Consider the following 25,792-nt stretch of genomic DNA (forward strand, 5'->3'; position numbering starts at 1 on the left):
CTCCCAGCATTCTGTTCTGTTTACTCCTCCCACCTATGTTTTAACCTATGAGGGCCAGCCAAGCAGTTTCTTTATTGCTTAGTCAGATTGATATATGACACTCCCACATCACTAATCATTAAAAGAACAGAGGTTACTGTTGTGCTATTTTCATCTTTTTTAATGCTCTTTTTATCATGAGTCATGATAAATTAATCATAATTTTAAGTTTCTTTTCCACTAGTGAATTAAGGCCCACATGTTCCTTTTAGAGAAGCCTACAATGGAAAAAAAAAAACATTTCTATGTATCATGGTGAATAAGGTGAATTCAATACCATCCAATAGAATACAATTAGAAGAGAATATTTTCATGAAAATAAGGCTTTAATGATACAGTTTTATTCTAAGACTTTAAGTCATCATATCTTCTAAACAGGAGTCTGAAACAGAACATGACAGAAGACAAATTACTCACTTGTCTTTGAATCTCTTTGGAAAACGCATGCATTTCATATTTTATCTTCCCTGCATTCTTCCAGCTCCCTGTTTCAAAGAAGAGCCTCTTGTACGAGCTATTTTAATTTTACTCTAGATTCAGTGAATTCTTTATAAAAGGAAATTCATTTACATATAATCCAGTAACCAAGCAGTCTGAGTGGAAGTATTTTGAAGCAATACTCATGGCTTCACTACAGACGCCTCCGTCTTCCATCCACTTGCGCACGTATCCGCCTATCAAATCTTCCCTATGCCCATCGCTGTCAGGAAACACAGAGTGGGGAGAGAAGCCCGTGCCTTCAGCAATTAAAAGGAAAGGAAGAGAAACAGTTGGGTAGTTCTGGCTGACCAAAAGAGAACAGCGTATCTGGATGCTGCCGGATACCTGGTTATACAAATCTACATACACAGCCTCCGAGTACAGAGTTGCACTTCAGAACACAAAAGACAGACTGGCTGAGAACTGAGGCTGCTCCAACACTTCCCTAGGCATGAGCTTGGTTAGTTTTGGTTGTTGTTTATTTCTGAGCCAAGGTCTCACTACATAGTCCTGGCTGGCCTAGAACTCACAATGAGGATGAGGCTGGCTTCAAACTCACAGAGATGTGCTTGCCTCTGGCTCCCAAGTTCTGGGGTTACAAACCTATGCCACCACACCAGACACATTCTGCCTTTTTACATAACCGCATTCCTCAAAGATCTTCCCACATCCAGACACAGAGGGAGGTCATTGTGAGCCCTTGATTCATAGCTCATTCTCCACAACACATCCCAACTTTTTATTCACTGCCTCCAGATCTATGTCATTTACAGTTAACCTTATGACTCACATTACCAATCTGCAGATGAGAAAACAAGCAGAAAACTGGAATAATTTAGTTTCAGTTAGGTAGACCCAGATGTCACAACTGGAGCCTCTTACACTGTATGTGTCTGCTACCAGCTAAACCTCCATGAGAGGCGTAGAAAACAACAGAAGAAGCTGTTTTTCCTGGGTTCCATGAGAAACAAGCGAGCAAAAACAGCAAAAAGGCAACACTGGCCAAGGATCAGGAAGAGGGAACCTCATCCAGTTTCTTGAGACCAGTGAGGTAGGAAGCTCTTAGATTAGTCAACTCGAAGGAGACACTGTTTTCCTTTGGGATGTTAGTGACCCCGAGTCATCTTATGGTGACTGCAGAAGTCACGACCATGACAAGATCAAGAAGAGGAGCTGGGAACATTCAGATGTTTGTGAAGAGGATCGAGAAGAAATGTGTGATCCGCATTCTTCATGGGGACCATTCAAGCAACTGAATGTGTACACGTGGCGTAGGTAAGATTGATACAGAAGACATTTTAAAAGCCTAGACTCAGTTGCAGACTAAGTGGTTTGTTTTCGATTTGGTGCCCCTGAACCTTTCTCTGCTCCCAGGTACACCTAGATTTCTGTCTCTCACTCCATCTAGAACATTTTGTATGTTTGTGTATTTATATTACCTTGTAAACCAAAAATTTTTTCCTCATAATTTTATGCAATCGGCCTTACCTCTGAAGAAATAATAGTCCTGTCGCCCAAACCCATCACTGAGAAAAAAAAAATTTACAATAGTAAAAAGGTAAGAGAGAAACGTCAATAATTAAATTGGGAATCGTTGTGTACTTCAAACTGAAAACAAGGGATCATGTATATGGGGTCAGTGTTCTGTTTCCCAATGTTTTAACTTTAAAGGAAGCAAAGAAGACTTTTATTCAGCTCCTTCCAGATGGAGGTTAATTCTCAGAGATGCACAGACCTATTAGTTGAAATGACTAGTGGCCTTTTCTGAAATGAACAAATACGATAAGCGTAAGATTGGGGTAATTGTTTCTGCCAGAGACTTTAACCCAGTTTGGCTCCATCTTGAAGTCTCTATCTCAATCTCCATCTCAGCCCACTGTCCTATCAGTGGAGGTAAACAGGTACGTGTTTTCCCAAGGATGGGGTAAACTCATTTATCTTCCCCATTACCTTGCGAAAGAGCTCTCCAGGATAAGTCTTTATCCAAACAGCTCATCAACGTGTCCTTGCCTGGAAAAAACACTGAGCCAAAGTGACTATTTCAGTCTAGGAAGTCAAAACAGCTGCATCGTAGTGGCTTCTCCAAAGGGTGGTGTCAAAATGACTTGTCAAAACAGCCTTATCAAAGTGTCATGAGCCCGAAACCCACGGGAGACGCTCTTTTACACACCTCTAGGCATAACAGGATCAGGGTCTGTTAGTGGATTTTCAGTGCAAAATCCTTTGGGACTTCAGCATATCTGTATTTAAATGATTTCAGCACTTCTGTCAGAAAAAGGATGAAGGCTGTGGAGGAGAAAAGGAGAAAGCTTCCTACTGAAGCGTGGGGAGATGGGTGCCAGGGAGAAGGGAACAAGAGAAAAATGGGTGTTCTAGGCAGAAAGACAAGACGAGCACAGACAGAGCCGAGATCCTGAGTCAGATGCTGGCCATAACCAATAGGCATCTCGGGGCCTCGCCATCCAACCATCATTTAGAACCTGCTGGATGCCCCACTACATTGTCTTTACCTTTAGAGAGGACATGGCCCAAACTTTCTTCCTCTCAACAATGAAAACAAATAAAATCTACCCCTAAACCAATTTCAAAAGCAGTTTAACTCTGGCATTACATGGTTTTCCTCTAAGCAATCCCATTTCCTCCCCATTTTTTTTTTCCTTTGGCTTTGGGCTTTATGCATGCCAGGCAAGTATTCGATCACCAAACGAATGCCCTTGCTCTCAGTCTCTAAATTTTAAATTACTTTACTTCGCATTAGATAATTCAGAAAATATTTTTCTATTTTTAATAGCTTGAATCTAAATTAAATACAGATAAACTGCTTGGTTTGTTTCAAAACATGCAATTATATTAGACATACAAATGCACATGAAAATGCTGACCAACTATTAAGCCTTTACTTGATATGCAGTAACTTTCTGAAAAGAAAAAACCAGTAATTACTCAATTTTCATAATAATACTCTATGCTCTACAGAATCAGAAAGTGTGCCAAATCATCTGAAAAACTCCATGTCAATATTCTTTAAAAAAAAAAAACAAGTCTTACATGTGGATTAAGCACAGATTATTTTTCTGTAACATTACGATTAACCTGGCTGTTGTCATAGCAACAAGACATCTAAGAGCATATAAAGCAGATAATGTTTAATATTTAAATCATAACTCATAAATAAAAACTTATTTGTGGTTGTTTGAAACTTAACCGTTAATCCTGTTGGGGTGCAAAAGCCCCCTTAGGAATGAATCACATTTTAAAAATTTATAGGCTAAACTTGCATGGCTAATTTCTGATTACAAAGGCTTCTTTCTTTTTAAAAATTGAAATACATCAAAAGCAGAGTTATCAGATCCCTGAGATGAGGTGGGTGTGCTGGTGCATGAGCTGAATTGCAGCAGAGGCGGGTGGATCTCTGTAAGTTCGAGGCCAGTAGGGGCTACAGAATCAGAATCTGTCTCCAAAGCAAATTCTGAGATGAGAACCATTATGCTTGTGAGAACATTTTTGCATGTTGTTTATTTACAATTTTTTAATACAATATTTGCATCAGAATATAGTTTTACACCCCCCCCCTTCCTTTTGCTTCTCACATCTTCCCTTTACATTTATGTACTGTGAGAGGTCTGTGAGGTCATCAGGACATGTATTACCCTTTCCCTGCCCATCCTCACCACACTAAGTCTAATATAGACACTTGTCAAACCACTCTCAAATGATGGCTAAAATGATATTGAATGCCTTAATGTCATCTTACCATGACTCTATCGATATTAATATTCATAATTAAGATATTATTAATATCTTCTGAAAATGACTGAGAATATTTTAGACAAGTCCTCATTAAAACAGGATTTTGTCAATAAACAGCAATTCATAGTTCTTGTAAGAACAAAACCCTAAACAACCCACTTTGGAAAGGGAACATAGAGGGGAACAGAAAATTGCCTCATATTTGAGCTTGTATAGAGTAATTTGCGAAGATTACAGCCTGAAAGTTTAAACGTTGCTCATTATTTTTGTATACAAGGGAAGAAAGGACACACAGAAAATGCTCTATACCTGACCCATTTTGTTCCATTTTTTTTTCTTTGAAACAGAGTCAGATATACCAGACATACATAGATTATATCTACCCTATCATGGTCCATTACATGGCGTAGAAGCCAGAAAAATCTGAGTTTGCTGGAACCCAGCTGACTGAAACATGTCCTCATGGTGAGACAAGGAAAAGCTGACATTTCCTCTGGGTTGCCCATATCACGGGACTAATAATTATATTGGTTTAGAGCCGGTCTTATCCCAAGAGGACAAGCACAGTTGAGGAGTAATAACTACGGCAAGGGGTCTTGGAAACACTTAGGAAAACAGGAAGCCCCTTTCTTTCCCAGAAGCCTCAGCTCATCAGCTCACTACCAATGGGCTTCCGCTTCCTCCTCTGCTGGGAGAGTTCTCAGGGTAAGGGAAGATGGAAGGCCACAGCCCCAGGTTCACAGAAAGGTACTCACTAAGCACACACGGAAATGGATTCTCAGGTTTGGTTTTTTGTTTTTGTTTTTTAACCTTCACTCCTTAATTTCGCCGGCTTGACTCAGGTATCCATTGGCAACAAGCAGAGTATGGTTGCCTTTTAAAAATCTGTGTTCTGATTCCCCACTGGACCAGCCAAAGCTTGTGAATTTTGTCTACTCTAGTCAAGTGACATTAGGTTCTGAGTTCATGCAAAGTATAATTTTCACCCCTTTTCGTTTTGAGAATTTTATTGGTGCATTTTCCTGGTACCCATATTGTAAGTTTCCAGGCCTTTTTCCTCTGGGAATCTTTCTGGAGGTATTATTCTGCTATTTGTCTTGCTCTTGTCACCTCACTGTATGTCTTATAGGTTAGGGTTATGTATTTTTAATGACTTCATTTTCAGAGGTATACAAGCAATATTCAGATGTACTCTTACTATGAGAAACGATCAGCAATACAGATCAATGGACAGAAAAGTTGATATTCTGATAGTACAACTTCTTGAATAAAAAAAAAAAGAAATAGAAAGGAAAGGAAAGGCCATGACTGCTCCTAGGTCTTGTGGAGGAGCTTGTTGCAGAGCTGTGGGAGAGCATAGCCAGAGGCAGGGACATCTGGGAGAGTCCAGAGTGGACATGACCAGGCTGAGTTAGGCCATGCGGGAGACGTGGAGGAGAAGGAAGAGGGGAAACGGGGAACTTGGTGCAGCAACCAGGCCAAAGGTCTATAAAGGGAGGATAAGTAAAATGTCTAGATTATACAGGGAAGAGCTTCTGGGTAAAAGGCAACCCACTCCCTGGGCTGGAGAGTTAAGGGTAGAGGTGGGGGCTTGCAAGCTATACCCTGTTAATAGGTAGGGACTGAGGGATGCTGGGAGAACCTGGGAGCCAGGTCCTGTTTTGATATGTTAAATGTGCACTTCAGCTGTTTGTCCCGGGTTGGAAACTGAGTACTTGGGAATTGTCATAATTATCCTTCTAGGATCATGGTTTTGTGTATCGTTCAATAACCAAAATCAAAACAGAGTCTTTATTTATTGACCTAAACTTATTTAAAACACAAATACAGAATAAAAAATAAATAAAATCACCCTTCAATCACCTACCTTAATCAAACTTGCTTTCCAAAATTAGTTGACAATCCATTGTGCCCCCTTCTGAGTTGTTTCTGTGCATATATATGTGTGTGTGTGTGTGTGTGTGTGTGTGTGTGTGTGTGTGTGTGTATGTGTGTATGTGTGTGTGTGTGTCTGTCTGTGTGTGCGCACCTGTGTGTGTGTGTCTGTGTGTGTGTATGTGTATGTATATGTGTGTATATATATGTGTGTGTGTGTGTTGGATGTAGTGATATTTCATTTATATTTTAACAAATAAAGCTTGCCTGAAGTTAAGAGAGTAAAACAGCCACACCCATCAGCCTTACAGACCAGGCAGTGGTGACACACACCTTTAATCCCAGTAACCACACTAGTTTGCCACAGAAACCAGGCGGTAGTAGTGCATGCCTTTAATCCCAGCCCTAGAGAGAATTTGAAGACAGGAGACAGCTCTCACACTCAGTCTCATCCTGACATTCCTGGAGACAGGATCGCCATTTTGGACTGAGGCAAGAAGCAGCGGCTGGCTGTTTGCTTTTCTGACCTTCAGGTTGAACCCCAATTTCTGTCTCTGGGTTTTTATTAATCGTGCTAGAGTTGGAATTGTAATTTTTTAGATCACTGGGACTCAACAGACAGAGTCTGTTGCTTTTTTAATGTATAGGTGTATGCTGCAGATGGCTCCATGTCACTACATACAGACTTAGCAAGTTTGCGTAGAAGTCTATTTTCAGACGTACTCTGGTTTAGCCATTCCTTTATTAATGGATAGTTAAGGTTGTCCCTTTGTTTTCAACATAAAGAATAATGTGATAAGACTGTGGCTGTAGGTCAGTGATAGAGATCAGAATACCCCTCTTGCGAGAAGACATGGATTCTGTCTGTGGTGGTTTTATAGACTCCACAGGACTTAGTATGGCCCTGGAGCTGTATCTCTGAGAATTATCTGAATTCTGCTGTTTTGAAGTCTCAGCATCCCTCCCTCGGAGATGCCTGGCTCTCCTGCAGTCACATCTTCCCCATCACCATCAACTGTACCTTTGGACTGTGAGCCGGAACAGCCCCTTTCTTCCTTAAATCAGCTTGGTTAGGTGTGTTGTCATAGCAACAAAATAAGTAACTAGTTCACCCATCAAAAAGAAAGCAGGCTAAGCCAGGGACAGCTTTAATCACAGCACTTGGGAGGCAGATGAATCTCTGAATTTGAGGCCAGCCTGGTCTACAGAGTGAGTTTCAGTTCTAAGACAGGGCTACGAAGAGAAACCCTGTCTTGAAAAAAACAAAACAAAAAAAATAAGAAAGAAAAAGAAAGAAGATTAAAACAAATATAAGTCTGTATATTTGTTCATGTCCCTATGTGAAGATTTCTTCCTTCTCAAAAGGTAGCAGAAGGGTCCTCCAGAAAAAGCTGTAATTGCAGGATTCCAGCAATAGCTTACAAGAATACCTGTTTTTACAGAATTTTGACAAAACTGGACATCTGAAACCTGCTTTTATATTGGCCAATTAAAAGAGCTATACAAAAAGCAAAAGCAAAGCAAAACAAAAACCCCTCTTCTTCCTGATTTTTAGTGTGTTTCCTGTTCACCTGTGAGAACTGGTTCCCCTAAATGCTGACTCTCCTATGGATTCCCAAGTCGCATATGTTCTTTTCCATCTCTTGTTTTTACCCTATTGGAAAAAAAATCAATCTGTAGAAGGCATCTATTGTCACATATTTTACAAATATTAATAGTTCCAGCTTTAATTTTGCTCATGCTATTCTTACCCTTGAATTTTAATTTTTTAAGCAGCCTGTGCTGTTAGTCACTCCCTTTGCAGTATTGAGATGTCATGGAATGCTTAGGAAGGTTTTTGTGTTTTGTTTTGTTTTTTACTAAAACAACAACAGCAAAAATGTAATTTTAATTTTACTTTTACCACACCTGAAGGCACCTTTCTTGCTGTTTTTCAAAAGACTGGGAGAATGTGGGTGTTTTAAGTTATGACTAAAAATTTTTGCTAACACATTGACTTATTTCTCAAAAGTATAGCCTGTAAAGCAGATCTCACAGTGACTGTGGCTACTTAAGCTGGGAGCTCCTTTTGCCGGTTGTCCTGTGAAGGGAGTTGACAGGAGCTCACTGAAGCTTGGCTTTTCCATATCCCAAAGGTGTGTTTCCAGGCGCAGTTTCTGCTGTGCTCCCCTAGTTCTGTGGCACTGTTTCTCTGCCTCCGCGGCTGAGACTTTCTATTACGCTTTGATTTTAAAGCTATCTTTAACTTCCCTGATGACTTAAAACACTCCTTTTCTTTTAGATAAACAACTTATCTTCCAACTCAGTTCCACAGCCCGTATTCTTTAGATGCTTTTCCCACTTCCCCCCAGCCTTCTGTAAGAAACAAATCTCACAGCGAGATTAGAAGACTCTCCTGTAAAACCAGCTGGGTCTGGTGACTTTCTAAAGTCGATTTTTTTTATCTGCTAAACCCCAGGCTTTTCTATGGTTTTTGGCCTGTTCTGAGTTTTTACTTCCTCATCAAGAACACAGAATCACATATTAGAAATCTTTACCTCTCATCTAGTTTTCCAAATTTATTTGTATTGAAATAACTTCTTTATTATTCATTACTTATGCTGGTAATTTTGTCAAAGATTGGCTGGCTGGAAAGGGTCTCCACTGAATTGCCTGGATTTTCTTTCCCAATCCAGACCCTTCTCCAAGAGGCAAACATTTTCCCTGTGAGGTTGGTAGGGCTTTAGGACTGTCCTTCTTCTCTCTCCCCAGGATGACAGGAAAGCTGGTGACCTCTCTCCCCTATTTGGGAAACTCAAGAGGGCTTTCGTTTGTGGTGGATCCCATGAACGGTTTTAGAGCTGTGTCCTCCTTTCCTTCCTGAGTCTGTGATAGACTTGTAGAACAGCCACTCTGTCTCCACTGAACTTTTCCTAGGCAGCCAGTTCTCAGAGGAGGAACTGGAGACCTGGAGCAGATTATTCACCCCTATGCAGGGACAGGCTGCTAATCCCTGCTACTCACAGTAAATGGAAAGAGATGGAGAACTAAGATGCCCAACCGGGCCTCGCTATTTCAAGAATGTGTGGACTCTGAGCCTGGATAATCACTGAAATTCCTTCAACACTGCAATTTTGTCTTACCCCTGTTTTAGCTCGAGGTTTTCTCTGACCAAGTTTCTTCATCAGGCCAACTCTGTTTCTATTTATTTTCCTAGAAACTTTTATTTTATCCCATTGATACAGGTTTATTCTTGAGAAACAAACAAGCAAACTGTTTCTGTCATTCCCATAAGGAATGAGAAGTGATGGGGGAAATGTGTAAATTTTACTTTTCTCACCACTTTTAGCTCGTCTCTCTCTTTCAATTTACATGGAACGGAGAGGATAATCCCGACAACTGAATGACGTGAGAAATAAGAACTGAATTAGACGTCCATTTGTGAGATCATCTGTCCGCATGCTTCCTCAATAGCTTCAGTGTTTACGCGATGATCATTTTGTAAATCAGGAGAACAAGGCCCCCTGTCCCCGTTGCCTCAAACCCAGTAAGCATTTCTTAACCGGTTCCTAAATGGGAAAACAAATACATTGCTGAATTACAAACCTAAAAGGCAGAGATCAGGAGTAGCACCTCTGAAATAATTGCTTCCTGCTTATTCAGCTACTGATCCAACTGGAACTGGAACCTCTCTGGAGAGCTCCCTCTCCAACGCTCTCGGGCTGTTTGCTTTGCACACGGTTTTCATGTAGTCATCATCCCTTGAACATAAACAAGTTGACAAGAAGTCCAACGTCGGTTGTCATAGGCAGAAATTGTCATGCTGTCCAACAACATAAAATACACACCACTTCCTAGACAAGCACTCTGGGATCTGAGTTGAATAGCTCACCCGTCCTTCTGCGGCTGTGTCCCTCACTAGAGTGATAAACTACTGTCCACACCACCTCTCTGATTATATCATAAACTTGATTGGCATTTCTGGATTCTAATATCTTTGCAATAGGAAAGATGGCAGTTGATCTATAATTGGACGTGTGGGTAGGTGGGAATGGATGTGAGAAGGTAGGTGTGTAGGGCCTATTTGCTTGTCTTAAAATTTAACATCTGGGTTAAAGAGAACTATAAATTGGCTAGCCCCTGGCTTCCTAGAATAAAATTGTTTATTCTCAGAGAAAGGTACAATGGGCTTTTTTCTCTTTTGTTCCAGCAACATAATAAGCACAAGTCCTTGAACCTAATAGCTAAATTGTGGTGTGCGTAGAAGAACTTCCTAAAATACATCTTGGTATTGAGCCATTTGCTCACGGTGTCTTACCAAACATGATGTTTTTCCTGCAGCTGATTGTGCTGCTTATGCCTTGTGTTGACAACAGGCTGGGCTTATCAAAAACATCAGGTTCCTTGCATTTTTAATAAACTATACATAAATTTGCAACTTGGAAGTTTGTTTTAAACCTGTCTTTATAGATTAAAATGAGGTTGAGCCATTCCACGAAAGTGTTTACCGAAACATTTTGTATTCTATAAATAATAGCCCCATGGAGAGTTCTCAGAAAAAAAAATTAGAATTGTCATAGAGATAAAATTCTATTCAAATATGCAACAATTTTCTCTTACTAGTATAAAGAATCTAGAATGTTTTCAGATCGTAGATTCTCAGAAATTTTAATCTGTCCACCTTAGGTTATTTCAACGGTAATCACTAAAAATAAAATATTTTATTTATTTATTTTTCAAAGACAAGTTTTTGTGTAGTGTGTGTGTGCGTAGCCTTGGCTGTCCTGGAACTCACTCTGTAGATGAAGATGGCCTCGAACTCATAAAGATCCGCCTGCCTCTGCATCCTGAGTGCTGGGATTAAAGGCATGTGCCACCACTGACTGGCAATAAAATATTAAAAATATTTTAAAATTTGGCTTTGCTAGTTTTGATTTAGAATGTTTATGTCTGGGGAAATGAACAAACATTTTTTGACTAAGATTTAACCTGTTTACTGAGGAAATTTAATAACAGAAACCAGACAGACTCACATTGTCTCATACCTGGTACTTGTTGAAGCTAGCCCATAACTCACTAAAAACACCTATACTTAGAAATTACTGTGAAGATCTTCCAGTTCATTTTATACACATGGCTTTTTAAATTTGTTCCATCTAGTTCTCAATACAGTTGGGGTGTGGGGCTCTCTGCAAACATCCCCAGGACAATGGTCCCCACTATACTTTTTGGGAAAATGGCTCCTGACAGGTAGGAACTAAACTCTTAATTAGAATGCCGTGATTAGTATGTGAAAATCCAAGACCCAGAGAAGTTAAGAGGCTCTTCAAGATCCCCCAAATTCTTCTCTAAAAGAATAATATGCTATGGGTGGCACCGTTTTTTTTTTCTTGCCCTTTGCATTTCATCTCTCTGTTAACTGCTGTGAATTTGTACATGGATTCATGACACCTCTGGTGTTGACACGCTACTCCTAAATGACATGGAAGAGTAGAACACAGTTTCTTAAGTCGATTCCAGGAAGAGTAGAACACAGTTTCTTAAGTGGATTTCAGTTTCCATAGCTACTGAAAGCCATGGCTTCCTCCAAATGATTTATCCAAAGAGTTTGAAGAGAAGGTCCCTTCTCAAACAAATTCCATGAGGTCTACCTAACATCCATGGTCGAAACTTCTACATCGCTTAATGTTGTTATCTCTCCCTTTGAGGTGCAATCTCTGTATTTTGTGCTTGTTCCGAGTTTAGCAGCTCAGCAGAGTGATGCTGTCTGATGGGGCTATGAGCTGTGGCAGTGCGGTGCAGGCTTTTCTATCGATCTCCCGGGCTCATTATGTAAGCTTATTTCTTCTGCGGATATAAGAGAGAGAGAAAAGAAAAGAGGAAGAAAAAAAAAACCCTGACTTGTGACTTTTCCCATTACACTAAGTTGTCTAAACGTACTCAGACATCCTCCCAAACATGAGTAGCCAGCCATTTGGTCTTACAGCCAAGAAGGCTGTGGCTGGTGATTGCTTGAGAAAATATCTGCTTTTGATCAAAATAAAATCCAATCTGTAAACCAATAAAGTTCATGGCCTATAGCAAGCTTCATCTCTTAGACTCATAATAAAACTGTCAGCTATGTGTGCCACCAGCTCTGTCTCTGCTCTATTTTTCAATAATTCTCACCCCGTACTCTTATTATTTGCCTGCTTTTATAGCAAACGGTTTCTATGTTTTGAATATCTTCTTTAGCAATCTCCTTCCTGTATAGAGTTTATAATATAATATCTTTGAGTCTTATTTTCATGTCTATGAGAGAGAAGCATGTACTGTAGTATGTAGGTAGTCAGGCAACAGAGCACTATTTTCAATCAGAATATATTCCTCTGGCTGAGTACCAATATCACATTTGACAACCATAGAAAGCTGAAGATTTCTCTCAAACCTATTCCAGCCAGATAAGCATCTGTGACCACTGCCTTAGGGCCATTCATCACAATTACCGTAAGTAGGTTTCCGTGATCTCTAAAAATTTGATTGATTATAACCTGTTTGTCAACTACATGCAAATTACTTTTTTCTCCCTTATATGCCTCAGTTTCCTTGCCTGTGAATTGGAGATCTAAGGACAAAAAGTTACCTCACAGAGTAACTAATAGTTTTTGGTATGTCGGGGTGTATTCCTGCAGAATAACACTTGGCATTTGTCCTGTAAATACTGAATTGAGACCAGCTGTTATTACCCAGGGTTTTTAAAGACCTTGTTTTTCTGAAGCCTAAACTAGAATTTATAAGAAAAAAAAAAGTCCAGTTGTTTCTTGGTCTCCACAAGGGATGGTTTCTAGTTGTGTTCTGTACCGAGTTCAATGTAATTGCTGTGTGAATAGCACTATATTGCGTTGCTGAGGGAATAGCGATGAGGAAAAGTCTAGACAGACCGTGCAGGCTAATTTCCTTCCTCATTTTTTTAAGCCTACCTTGGCTGATATCCCAGAGGCAGAACTCATTGATACAGGGGTCTGTGTTTCATATCTGCCTCTGATATGGATGCTGATGAAAAGCTCAGGACATCCCCTCAACTTCCTGGATTAAAGCAATGCACTTGTTCTGGAAGATAGTCTTCCTTGGGACTGGAGTGTGTGCGATCCACTGGAGGCAAGAGGCATTTATCATTGTTGGTGGTGACAGTTTGGTTTGGTTGTTTCCAGACAAATGTTTTGCTATGTAACTGAGACTATCCTTGAATTTGCCATCTTTTTTCCCTAGCCTCCTTGATGCTGGGATCGTAGGTGTGTGCTACCAGCAAGAGGTCTATATGCATCACTATAATTCCAAATATTTGCCAGACTACCTTAAACTCCTGTTTCCATATGGTTTAAAAAGAAAAAGGAGAATAAACAGAAGTAACATCCTGGGATGAAGAGGAAGGAAGGTTTTCATTTTGTTTTGTTTTGTTTGTTTTGTTTTGTTTTTGAGACAAGGTTTCTCTGTAAACTTTGGAGCCTGTCCCGGAACTGGTTCTTGTAGACCAGGCTGGCCTCAAACTCACAGAGATCTGCCTGTCGCTGTCTTCCGAGTGCTGGGATTAAAGGCATGTGCCACCACCGCCCAGCAGAGGCAGGAGGTTTCATTCTAGATTCCACTTAGCTTTGTAAAAGTAAAAAAATAAAAAAATAAAAATTTAATTTCCATATCTAAAGGTTGAGGGTATCTTAGGAAATAAGTTATTTTGGAAATGATTCTGTTGAAACACTAATTCATAACATATAATTTTAAGTCCTAGATACAGGAAGAATTAAATATAGAAGCAAAGCTATTTAAGTGGTGGTGTAGAGCAGGGATGATACCTAATATTGGAACAAGAAACATTGTAGGGAGCATTTCAAAGTGGGGAATATTGGGTTGATTAGCAAATGACCATACAGCTTTCAAAAGAAGTACAAATGACCTAGAAATATATATAAAAAATGTCCACCATCCTTAACTATCAGGAGAGTGCAAATGAAATGTCCACTCATATTTCACCTCATCCTAGTGAGGATGAAATCGTCAAGTAAACAATGACAAACTCTGGAGAGGATGTGGGGAAAGAGGAATCATTAAACACTGTTGGAGGGATATAAATCAATGTCACCAACTTGAAGACCAGTGTAGAAAAGAAAGCCAGAAAGAATGATCCAAATATGCCATATCTTTTTATATAAATGAGTAATCTAGTTAATAGGACACAGAGAAGCATGATGGTTTTTATTATCCTTTTTTATTAATTATTATCATCAATAGCAGGGGGGACTTCCAGTCATCTAAGTTTTTTTTGTTGTTGTTTTAATTTTCTGTGACTGTTTTGCCTGTGTGTGTGCATAAGGTCAGAAGGGCATCGTACTGTCAGCAACTAGAGTGACAGACAGTTTGAGCCTCCACGAGGATGCTGGGAGTGAAAGCCAGATCCTCTGCAAGAGTACCAAGTGCTCCTAAGCACTAGCTCAACTCTCCAGTCACAAGGTGGCACTAATGGTAATAGCATATGACTTTCTCATGTGCAGGATATACAGTTTAAAAAATTAAAACATGAAAGTAGAAGGTGGACTATTTTGATAGAAATATTTTAATAGGAAGGGAGACCACTGTTTGGAGGTAGGAAAAGACAGGGTAATGAGGCATGATTAACTCACAATACATATATGTACAGAGATGCCATAATGAAATCCATTATTTTTTTCCACTGAATGTGTGGTAAGTGACTTTTTAAACTTCTAAGAATAAGAACTTAAACAAATGTAAATATAATGCAATATTATTAACAGCATAATATGGAAATGTATATACTATAAAATAATTCTTAAGAACTAATTAAAAATGATGAAAGTATTATTATTAAAATAACTCTAAGAATCCACAAATATAAACCATATTGAGATCTGGATTCTGAAAAGAAATTATTATAATATAATTAAGGGCTAGCACGATGGTTTAATGGGTAAAGGTACTTGCCGAGCAAATCTGGCGATCTGAGTTCAATTCCTGCAACCAACAAAGGTAGGAGAGAATGCCTCAAAATAAATGAATATTCAGATAAATAATTAGAAGAAGAAGAAGAGACAAATGGAAACTTTAATACTTGAAATCTTAAGATAATCCAAATATGATATTTTTTTCCAATTACCAAAGTTGTCTCACCCAAATAATGGTGTTTGTGGATGTGTTGGAATGAGTCCTTTAAAAGTGGCTTTTTCCAGCTCCGGGGGTCAAATGCCCACCCTCAAGTATGTTAGGTAAGCATTCTACCACTGACCTATATCCCCATCCCCTGAAGATACCTTCTGAGACATCTGCTGAGGGAAAGATTTCATATCGAGGATTTGTTTTCCAATTATACGGGAGTAGGATGGATGGATTCAGTGTGTAAGTGAAGCAATACTGCTCATGAATATTTGGTTAATATTTGAAATTTTCCATAAGGAAAAGACACACAGCATATTGCTTCTTCTAGTGGTGAATTAGTGTTTCAAAGCACAGAGTGTGGATTTTGTGTGCCTATTGTGTGTGGACGGCTGGTCCGTGTGTGGTAAAGGAAATCAGTGTGGTTAGGGAGGGGTCGGTGGGACATTCGTGTTTTAAAGCACAGAGTGTGGATTTTGTGTACCTTTTGTGTGTGGAAGGCTGATCTTGTGTGTGGTGAAGGAATGTGGTGAAGGAAATCAGTGTGGTTAGAGAGGGGTCGTGGGACATCATCTCTGCTGCTCACTTTTTCGGAGCTTGGTACAGCTTACAGCTGTGACTGCTTGTTCTAACATGTGAGGTAATTTTGTGCATCCTTGTCATTGACTTAATTTAAAAATTGTCTCAAATGTTTTAAAGAATAAAAATAGGTTATCTTTAATAAAACAGAAAACAAAGATAACTATTAGTTTTCAGTAAAAGTACTCAAACTCATTTTTCCCAGAAGAAATACAAATTTAAATAAAATACCATGTTAGAATTTTTTTTCATAACAGACTGAAAAATATTAAGGCTATAAGGATTGTGTGGTCAACATAGTGTACTGGCTGGTTTTGTGTCAAATTGACACAAGATAGAGTCAGCAGAGACAAAGGAACCTCCAGTGAGAAAATGCCTCCATATGTTCCAGCTGTAAGGCATTTTAAATGATTTGGGGGGCTGGGGCAGAGCATTATGGGTAGTGCCACCCCTGGACTGGTGGTCCTGGGTTCTATAGGAAAGCAGGCTGAGCTAGTCAGTAAGTAACCATCCATGGTCTCTGCATCATCTCCTATCTCCAGGTTCCTGCCCTGTTTGAGTTCCTGTCCTGACTTCCTTCGATGATGAATGGTGACTTGCAAGTACAAGCTGAATAAACCCTTTCTTCTCCGACTTGCCTTCGGTCATGGTGTCCTGTCACTGCAACAGAAACCCTAACTAAGACGCATGGTGAATAAGACACTTTCACACAATGCAGGAAGGCTAGAAATATTTTAAACTATCTAGAAGGCAATGTGATATACAAATTAAGATAAAGTAATAGCGCTCCTAGGTATTTCTTCTGTAGCAGTAACCAGAGAGAAATAGGAGAGTTTTTTATTATTAAAGGATGTTCTTGCCATTCTGTTTTACAGGAAAATTGGAAATTCCTAGGTCTAACAATAAGAATCTAGTTAAATATATGATGGTATATTCATGAAACAAAATTCTGTATGAGAATAGAAAAGCACGTTTCTAGTGGCAAGCCAAATGTGCCTGACAGAGAACATGTTTATGAAGCAAAATGAAGAATGGATCCCCCACAACCTGGTTTCTAGAAACAACGTGCAGTCTGAATGTGAGGTGGGGGCAGGGCGGGCCTTCTCAGTTTGAGATTATGTGTCCCCATTCTGAGATACCAGCAAGTCTGGGCAGGCCTCCGGGCTTCTTTCAGTTTCCTTGGGAGAATGAAGGAATGGACTCATCTTTAAAAAAATAACCCATCACAAGCACTGAGGGGCATAGAAAACAAATCTACGATGGGACAGCATTTCTAGACAGGGTTATGTAATCCTAAAGCTAGGGATGTCTGGGCCTGCATGAGCCCGGCTCAGCCTCCAGGGTCTCAGGAGAAAGAGAAGCTGTTTCAAAGGTAAGAATGGGTCTTGGGCAGAATAATTAGGATAACGGAGCACACCCTTTTGTGGCACAACTTGACAAGAGCTTTCCACTAATTTCCTCTCTGACGGTGCCCAGCCCAGGACCTCAGAGGCTCAAGTGTATCAGGACTGCTCTCGAACCTCACAAGATTCCAGGCACTGCCAATCCTGCCCTGGACATGGCCTTGTCATATGGGAAATGCCCTACACCTGTGTTGTACCTCCTAAAAGCCTCAGAACACATTGGGGGCAGGGCAAGTCTCTTAGGATCCTGGAGTCCTGCATTTTCATAAGACAGAAAAACGTCGGCGATGCTGTTAAGTAACCTTACACTTAACTCTAGCCTGAAAAGACATAAGGGCCTATATATGTACTTATGTCGAGAAAAATGATGATGGAAGGAAGGAAACCTACTGGTATAAATTTACGATTATAGGTGACTTCATAACCCCATTTCTCTGCGTACATTGTAAGGGTATCAATCTAATATTAACTATTACTGTCTCTGAGATTTATATATGATGGAGAATGCATGGTGATGTTCACTTGCCACTCAACACTATAAACCTCCAGGCGTCTGACTGTGAACATGTGAGGGAATTATAGCACAGGCGGGGGTACAGTTCAGTGGTACAACTCCTGCTTGTTATACATGATGCTCTGGGTTAGATACCCATCACCATGACAAAGAAAAGAAACCTTACTCTAAAGAGAGAAAGAAAGTACATTTGACTTAATTGTTTCATTGGCATCAAAAAATATTGACTATGGACAGGAAGATTGCTCAATTGGTAAAGTGCTTGCTGTCCAAACATGAGGACCTGAGTTTGGGTACTAAGAACCCATGATAAAACCTGGAAGCTAAGGCGTACCTACAGTCCCAGCACTGGAAGGCAGAGACAGACAGATCCCTATAGCTCATTGGCCAGGCAGTCTAACTGTTGGGACCATTTGAAGTCCTGGCCTCCAGCTGCTCTTCCCTGCTAGCGATCTCCTTCTGATTTGAGTTACTGAAAGCTGTGTCAAAAGTTGTTTACCAGCTCTGCTTCACGAGCACGTGTTGCCTTGGCCTTGAGGATCAGAGGATAAGGTTTTCACCTGTTGGCCCACCTGACTGTTGGGTATATAAGCCTCCGTGGTGCTATTGAATAGAGGGCTTTATACCAGTGTCTAGAGGTTTGTGTCCCTGTCTCTCTGTCTCTGTGTGTGTGTCTTTGTGTGTTTCAACCTCCAGCCCCTTGCCCGAAGCTGGCAAACTGCATGATAGCGCTTTGAGCGCAGGCAGGCGTTGTGCGCTGCATCTACCTGAATTGGCAAACCCCCAAAGGTTATGCCCAGATCACGGAATCCCCCCAAAACAAACTAGGAGACCAAGAACTGCATGTAAAAGCAATGAGCCTTATTCTACAGAAGTTTGCACGCTTGGACTCCAGCAAGTCCAACATATTGGACCGATCAGAGAGCTCCAAGCTCAGTTAAGTTGGGCTCTTATAGTAGCAAAAGTGCTCGGGGCTGAGGGATTTCTAAGGTTCAGGATCCCTGATTGACTGACATTTGTCTAGGGGTGCCCTGGTGAAAAGTGATGGGTGTGTGCTGGCAGGTGATCCTATCTACAATGGTTGGAATGTTAGGAATTTCCTTGGGATAGTCTGTTTCTGGGTGGTGCCTGAGTAGTCTCAGTTTGTGGTCTTTCTTAAAACCAGGTATTGCCTTAGGGTAAACTACTGAGACTCAGGCCTCTATTGAGCTTGTCATGGCTGGGTCCTACATTTCCCCCTTCACAAGTACAAATTGTGGGTCCTGCTTGCCCATGGGTTTAAGGAGATATTGTTGGGACCTAAGAACCATTAGCTAACAGATTTTCCCAGGGCAGTGGCCAGCCTACCAAGCCCTGTAGCTCTGATCCTTGAGTACAGCTGTAATCCTGAATGTCCTCTTTGGTTCTGTGGTTCTGCATAAGGTGACCTTTTATTGTAGAACCATTTTAGTTAATAAATCCCTTAATTAACAACTCTGGGCCTACTTTTTTTGATATGTCGGTGGGCTTTATAGGTAGCCATTTTTGTTTCCCGGGCCAGGGAGTTCCCCGTTGCCTCAGCATTTCAACCCATTCCGGGCATGGAGTATGGAACATGGGATGATGTGTTCCTTTCTACAACTACTTCAAGCTGACTTGGGGCATTGTTGTCAGGGCCCAAGAAGGCTGAAAAGCTGGCCAAAGGTAAGGATGGAATTCAGGCAATGGGGCACTCATCAGAAGCATCTGGGTCGCAGACTTTGTTGAAGAGAAAGGGACAAGAGAATCTGTCTCAGAACATAAGGTATCCGGATGGATAATGCTATAAAGGAAGACATCAGATGTTAATCTCTTGCCTCTCTATACATGCACAAACACACACACTAGCATGCACACATAAGCACGTGTAAACATACATATGCATACAATAAGATCTCCCCTTTGAATAAGACATCTATATTGAAAATTTTAAAATGAAATATAAAAAAAGAAAACAGTGACTTTTGCTTTTATTAAGGTAACACGTCAACAGACATTTAGATGTGATTACATATGAGAAATACCAAGAGGGTCTCAAGGAGGAGAGAGGGTAACACTCAAAAGTGAGCAAATTTGACAAAAGTAACTTGTGAAGGATGTTAACGACATATACATGAATGCTATCAAAACTATACATTTAAGATACATAAACGTATTCTCAGTCTTTCTCTAGAAGAGTACCATATTAAAAACCTTTCCCTAGTTGAGATTTTGTTTAAAAAGTATTTATGTATTTGAATATTTTGCTTATATGTATGTATGTGTATCATATGTGTGTTTTGTGTCCACAAAAGCCAACAAATGGGTGTGAGATCTCCTGAAACTGGAGTTATAGGTGGCTGTGAGTTACCGTGTAGGTGCTGCTATCAAATTCTGTTCCTCTGGAAGAGCGGTCAGTGCTCTCAGCCACGGAGCCATCCCTCCAGCAGCACTAGTTGCGAGTTTTAACTTTTATGGGAGTTCTTTGGCTAAGATTATTCCAATTTATTTTGGCATGTGTGCCAATGGACATTTGTGCTTGTGCATGTGGAGGCTCAAAGATGAATGGGTGTCTTCTTCAGTTGCTCTCCACTTTATCTGTGGAGGTGGTCTCCTGCTGAATGGAGCTCCCTCAATTCCAGCTAGTTTAACTAGCCTACCTGCTTCAAGTCTCCCTGTCTCTGCTTCCCAAGGCTGGGACGACAGGTGACTGTCACACCTGCATTGCCTGTACTCAAGTTCAGGGAATCTTTTATTCTATTGTGATCGTTTGAGACAGAGTCTCACTGGGTAACCTGAGCTGGCCTGAACTCATTATGTAGACTAGGTTGGCCTCCACTTCATAGAGATCTGCCTGCTCCTGCTTCTTGAATGCTGGGATTTAATATGTGTGCCACCATGTCAGGCTTGGTGCTGGAGAGCTGAATTCTGCCCCTCACACTTGAAGGGAAGCACTTTATCCTCTAAGCCATCCCCCTTGTCCCCCACCCCGACCCATTTTTTTATTGACACAAAGTATTGTATCACTAAATATGAAAACCTTGCTTTGACGAATTGTCTTATGTTTCAGTAAGTTTCATTTTTCATATTTTAAAGGTAACATTAAGAGATTCTTTTTTATGTTTTTGTTTTGTTTTGTCTTTCAAGATAATTTCTCTATGTAACTTTGTTTTTTTTATTTTTTTTAATTAATTTATTTATTTATTAAGGATTTCTGCCTCCTCCCCGCCACCGCCTCCCATTTCCCTCCCCCTCCCCCGATCAAGTCACCCTCCCTCATCTGCTCAAAGAGCAATCTGGATTCCCTGACCTGTGGGAAGCCCAAGGACTGCCCACCTCTATCCAGGTCTCTTAAGGTGAGCATCCAAACTGCCTAGGCTCCCACAAAGCCAGTACGTGCAGTAGGATCAAAAACCCACTGCGATTGTTCTTGAGTTCCCATTCTTCCTAATTGTCCGCTATGTTCAGCTAGTCCAAATTTATCCCATGCTTTTTCAGACCCAGGCCAGCTGGCCTTGGTGAGTTCCCGATAGAACATCCCCATTGTCTCAGTGTGTGGGTGCACCCCTCGCGGTTCTGAGTTCCTTGCTCGTGCTTCGTCTCCTTCTGCTCCTGATTTGGACCTTGAGATTTCTGTCCAGTGCTCCAATGTGGGTCTCTGTCTCTGTCTCCTTTCATCGCCTGATGAAGGTTAATATTCAGGAGGATGCCTATGTGTTTGTCTTTGGATTTACCTTCTTATTTAGCTTCTCTAGGATCGCGAATTATAAGCTCAATGTCCTTTATTTATGGCTAGAAACCAAATATGAGTGAGTACATCCCATGTTCCTCTTTTTGGGTCTGGCTTACCTCACTCAGGATAATGTTTTCTATTTCCATCCATTTTTATGCAAAATTCAAGAAGTCCTTGTTTTTTACTGCTGAGTAATACTCTAATATGTATATATTCCATACTTTCTTCATCCATTCTTCCATTGAAGGGCATCTAGGTTGTTTCCAGGTTCTGGCTATTACAAACAATGCTGCTATGAACATAGTTGAGCATATACTTTTGTTGTATGATAGGGCCTCTCTTGGGTATATTCCCAAGAGTGGTATTGCTGGATCCAGGGGTAGGTTGATCCCAAATTTCCTGAGAAACCGAAACACTGCTTTCCAGAGTGGTTGCACAAGTTTGCATTCCCACCAGCAATGGATGAGTGTACCCCTTTCTCCAAAACCTCTCCAGCAAAGGCTATCCTTGGTGTTTTTGATTTTAGCCATTCTGACAGGTGTAAGATGGTATCTTAAAGTAGTCTTGATTTGCATTTCCCTGATCGCTAAGGAAGTTGAGCATGACCTTAAGTGTCTTTTGGCCATTTGAAGTTCTTCTGTTGAGAATTCTCTGTTCAGCTCAGTGCCCCATTTTATAATTGGGTTGATTAGCCTTTTATGGTCTAGTTTCTTGATTTCTTTATATATTTTGGAGATCAGACCTTTGTCAGTTGCGGGGTTGGTGAAAATCTTCTCCCAGTCAGTGTGTTGCCTTTTTGTCTTAGTGACAGTGTCCTTTGCTTTACAGAAGCTTCTCAGTCTCAGGAGGTCCCATTTATTCAATGATGCCCTTAGTGTCTGTGCTGCTGGGGTTATACGTAGGAAGTGATCTCCTGTACCCATGTGCTGTAGAGTACTTCTCACTTTCTCTTCTACCAGGTTCAGTGTGTTAGGACTGATATTGAGGTCTTTAATCCATTTGGACTTGAGTTTTGTGCATGGTGATAGATATGGATCTATTTTCATTTTCTACAGATTGACATCCAGTTTTGCCAGCACAATTTGTTGAAGATGCTCTCTTTTTTCCATTCTCTCTATGTAACTTTGGAGTCAGCCTGGAACTGGTTCTGTAGACCAGGCTGACCTTGAATTCACAAAGATCGGTCTGCCTCTGCTTCTGCCTCCCACTCTGAGTACTGGGATTAAAGGCATACACCACCACCACCTGACTATTTTTTTTTAATTTATTTAACTTTATTTTATGTATATTGGTGTGAGGTTCCCTGGAAGTGGAATTACAAACAGTTGTGAACTGCCACCATGTAAACCCAGCTCCTCTGGAAGAACAATCAAGTGCTCTTAACCACTGAGCCATCCCTCTGGCCCCTGAAGAGCTTCTTAATCAAAATATCTAGCATCCCCGATATACAAATGGGTTTTCCTGCTCTAATTATTTGTGTGATAACTATAATGAAAGTTTTGAATCATTCACTTTTTTGGAACAAACTATTTGTGTAGCATTCTTTTGATACACTCATATTCCATTTGTTAATATTTGTTTAGAAAATTATTGCTGTATGAATTAGTGAATTTTCTCTCAACCAAGTTTTCTCCTATTGTGCTATCTGAATTGGATGTTGGCACTAAGACCAAATTGGTTTCATAAAATTAACTAGAGATGTTCTATTTTTCTCTCCTATGAATCGACTTAGTTAAAATTAATGTTATCTGTTCTTTCAACATTAATAGTAAAGATTGACAATCGTCCTTAAGTTTTTAATTTATACATGCTTCCAAATGTGTGTAGAATTTTTTTTACTTCATGTCTGTGTCTATTACTGGCCAGTTGCCGTAGATGTATTGGCCAGGAAAAGTAACGAGACATTAACCTTCAGAAGCTCAATGTAATAGTTTCCTTCGAGTTCCCATCACATCTGAGGTGTTCCTGCTTGTGTCTATGCTATGTGTGTCTTCCAGAATTTTCACATGCAACCTCAACCAAGCAGCACCTATCGCCTGGGTTCTCAGGTTCGTGCTCTCAATCCAACATGGAGGAGAGCCTACATCCATGAAAAAGAAGGAGTAATGAGGAAATAAAAGAGCCCTGCCACAGTGTGAGACCTTGCCAGGAAATAATCTAGTTTCTCGAGATTATCAAATTCATTACCACAGAATTGCACACAATGGTCTTTCACAATCGGTTTAATTTTAGTTGTGTTCCTGTCTCTGATTATATCTTCTCTGTCACTTTTAATTTTGTGTAATTCATATTCTCTTTCTTACCTAATATGTGTTGTCTGACAGTCATCCATTGGTCTTTGCAGAAAAAAAAAAAGCTTTTGTGTTTCTTCATTATTTCAAGAACTATTGGCAAAATTCTAAGTAATGAGCACTTTGTGCAGTGACTGGAAGCCATGCATGCGGAGCTGTATCTTTCTCTCACAATCCATTTTGTTGTTCTGATGTCACAGATTCGGTGGTTTTGAAATTACCTTTCATCATTCTTTTTACTTTTAATAAAAGCTTCTAGGGCCATACAAATCTTTCCCGATTTGAATACGTTCCATTGGGTTTGAATATTAATGGTCCACATTTTCCTTTCAAGATCATTTTTTTTAGCCTGTGGTTTTGATTTCCTCTTTGATTTAGGATTTTTTTTTAAACAGCACATTTTCATTTCCAAGAAGTTAATTTTTTGATGATTATATCCTTTTTATCTCTATGTTGAATTATTATTAGAAAATGGAGTCCGTGACGTCTCTCCTCTTTTAGAATTTATTTTTCCTTTGTGGCTGAGAGCATGATTGATCTTTCTAAGTGCTTCATAGGTCTAAGCAGACAATCTGTGTTCTCTGAAGCAAGACACTGTTTCAGACCGCTTGTTGACTATGTTATTAAAATAATCTACATCCTGACTTACAATTTATCTGCTTCATCTATCAAAATCATGGAAAGATATATTAAATCTTCCTACTATATCTCTCTAAAGATTGAACAGTACTTCTGAAATCTTTTCATATTTTTTATGTCTCTGTTGTTTTGTGCATAAAATTTGATGCATGAGTTATGGGTTATGGGAGACTTTTCTGGGTCTGTAAGAACTGTGTCACCAGCCATTAAAGAATGCCTCTTGCTTTGTTTTAGTATTTTCACCTCATTGATAGACAAGGGCTGCAGTAGATTTTGTTTGCACTTGCTGGTCTTTCTTTCCTTATAACTCCGTTTTCAATATTTCTTTACTACTTTGTTTCAGATGAGTGTCATTTCCAAATCAGTTTGGAATACGTCATGTTAAATTTAGCGGGAGACGCTGTTTTCTCCGCTGTGTTATGTGGCTTCTCTAGATTCCGTTCTTCTGCCGCAACTCTTCTCTCCCCTCGTTAGTTCTGCCCATGTCAAATCCTTCTTCATTAGCTTTTCAAATTTGGTAATGCGGAATTTCTTCTCTAGTTGATAGGCCTCTAACAGTTAAATCGATAGTTAAATATGTGGTGATCTATTATAATTTCAGAGTCCAACAGAAATTCTATTGATTCCTCCTATGTGTGATTGTGGGTTTTTTTTCTCTCTCCTCTCTCTCTTGAGAAACCTACAGGGTTTTTTTTTTTTTTTAACTCTCACATGCTCCACTCATCCTGGCTTACAGGTTTTTTTTATGTTTAAGTTTCAAGACTCTCAGCAGAAAGAGATGACACCTAAATGAAGCTATTGGGATACAGAAAGAGAAAGGGATGGGAGGTAAGGGGGGGGAGAAGAAGAGGGGAAAGGGAAGGGTGGACTTTAATTAGACACCCAAACGCCCTGGGCAGTCAGTAGCTGCGGACAGTCACAGCTTGCTCCCTTTGGCTCCTGCCTGGAGCTACCATGGCTACACACTCGCTGCTTGTTTCCCTACCTTTTGATGCAGGAAGGAAAAATCCAATCTTTTTCATTATATTATGGCCAGAAGTAACAGTGTGTGTCTTTCTCTAAATAACCTTTCGTAAAACATGGTGTGCCCTGTTAATCTGTGTACGCAAGTCTATTACAACTCGGGGCATTTGTTTGTTTTCCTGTTATTTATTGTATTTTTCTTCTAGTTTGCCTCTGTCTATATTCCAGCAGGAGTTGCACATGTAGAATTTGTCCCTCGCTGGTTCCCTGGACCGACCATCCTCTTCTCTTTTGCTTTATTAATTCCACCTCTTGCACTTTGCTCTGTGGTGTGAGGTGGCTTCCCTGTAGAATTTCTGCACTATTAACTGCCCTTTCAACAGTAAACATAGCCTTGGGAAAGTTGTTG

The sequence above is a fragment of the Microtus pennsylvanicus genome, chromosome 1 (assembly GCF_037038515.1).
Source record: "Microtus pennsylvanicus isolate mMicPen1 chromosome 1, mMicPen1.hap1, whole genome shotgun sequence".
NCBI lineage: Eukaryota > Metazoa > Chordata > Mammalia > Rodentia > Cricetidae > Microtus > Microtus pennsylvanicus.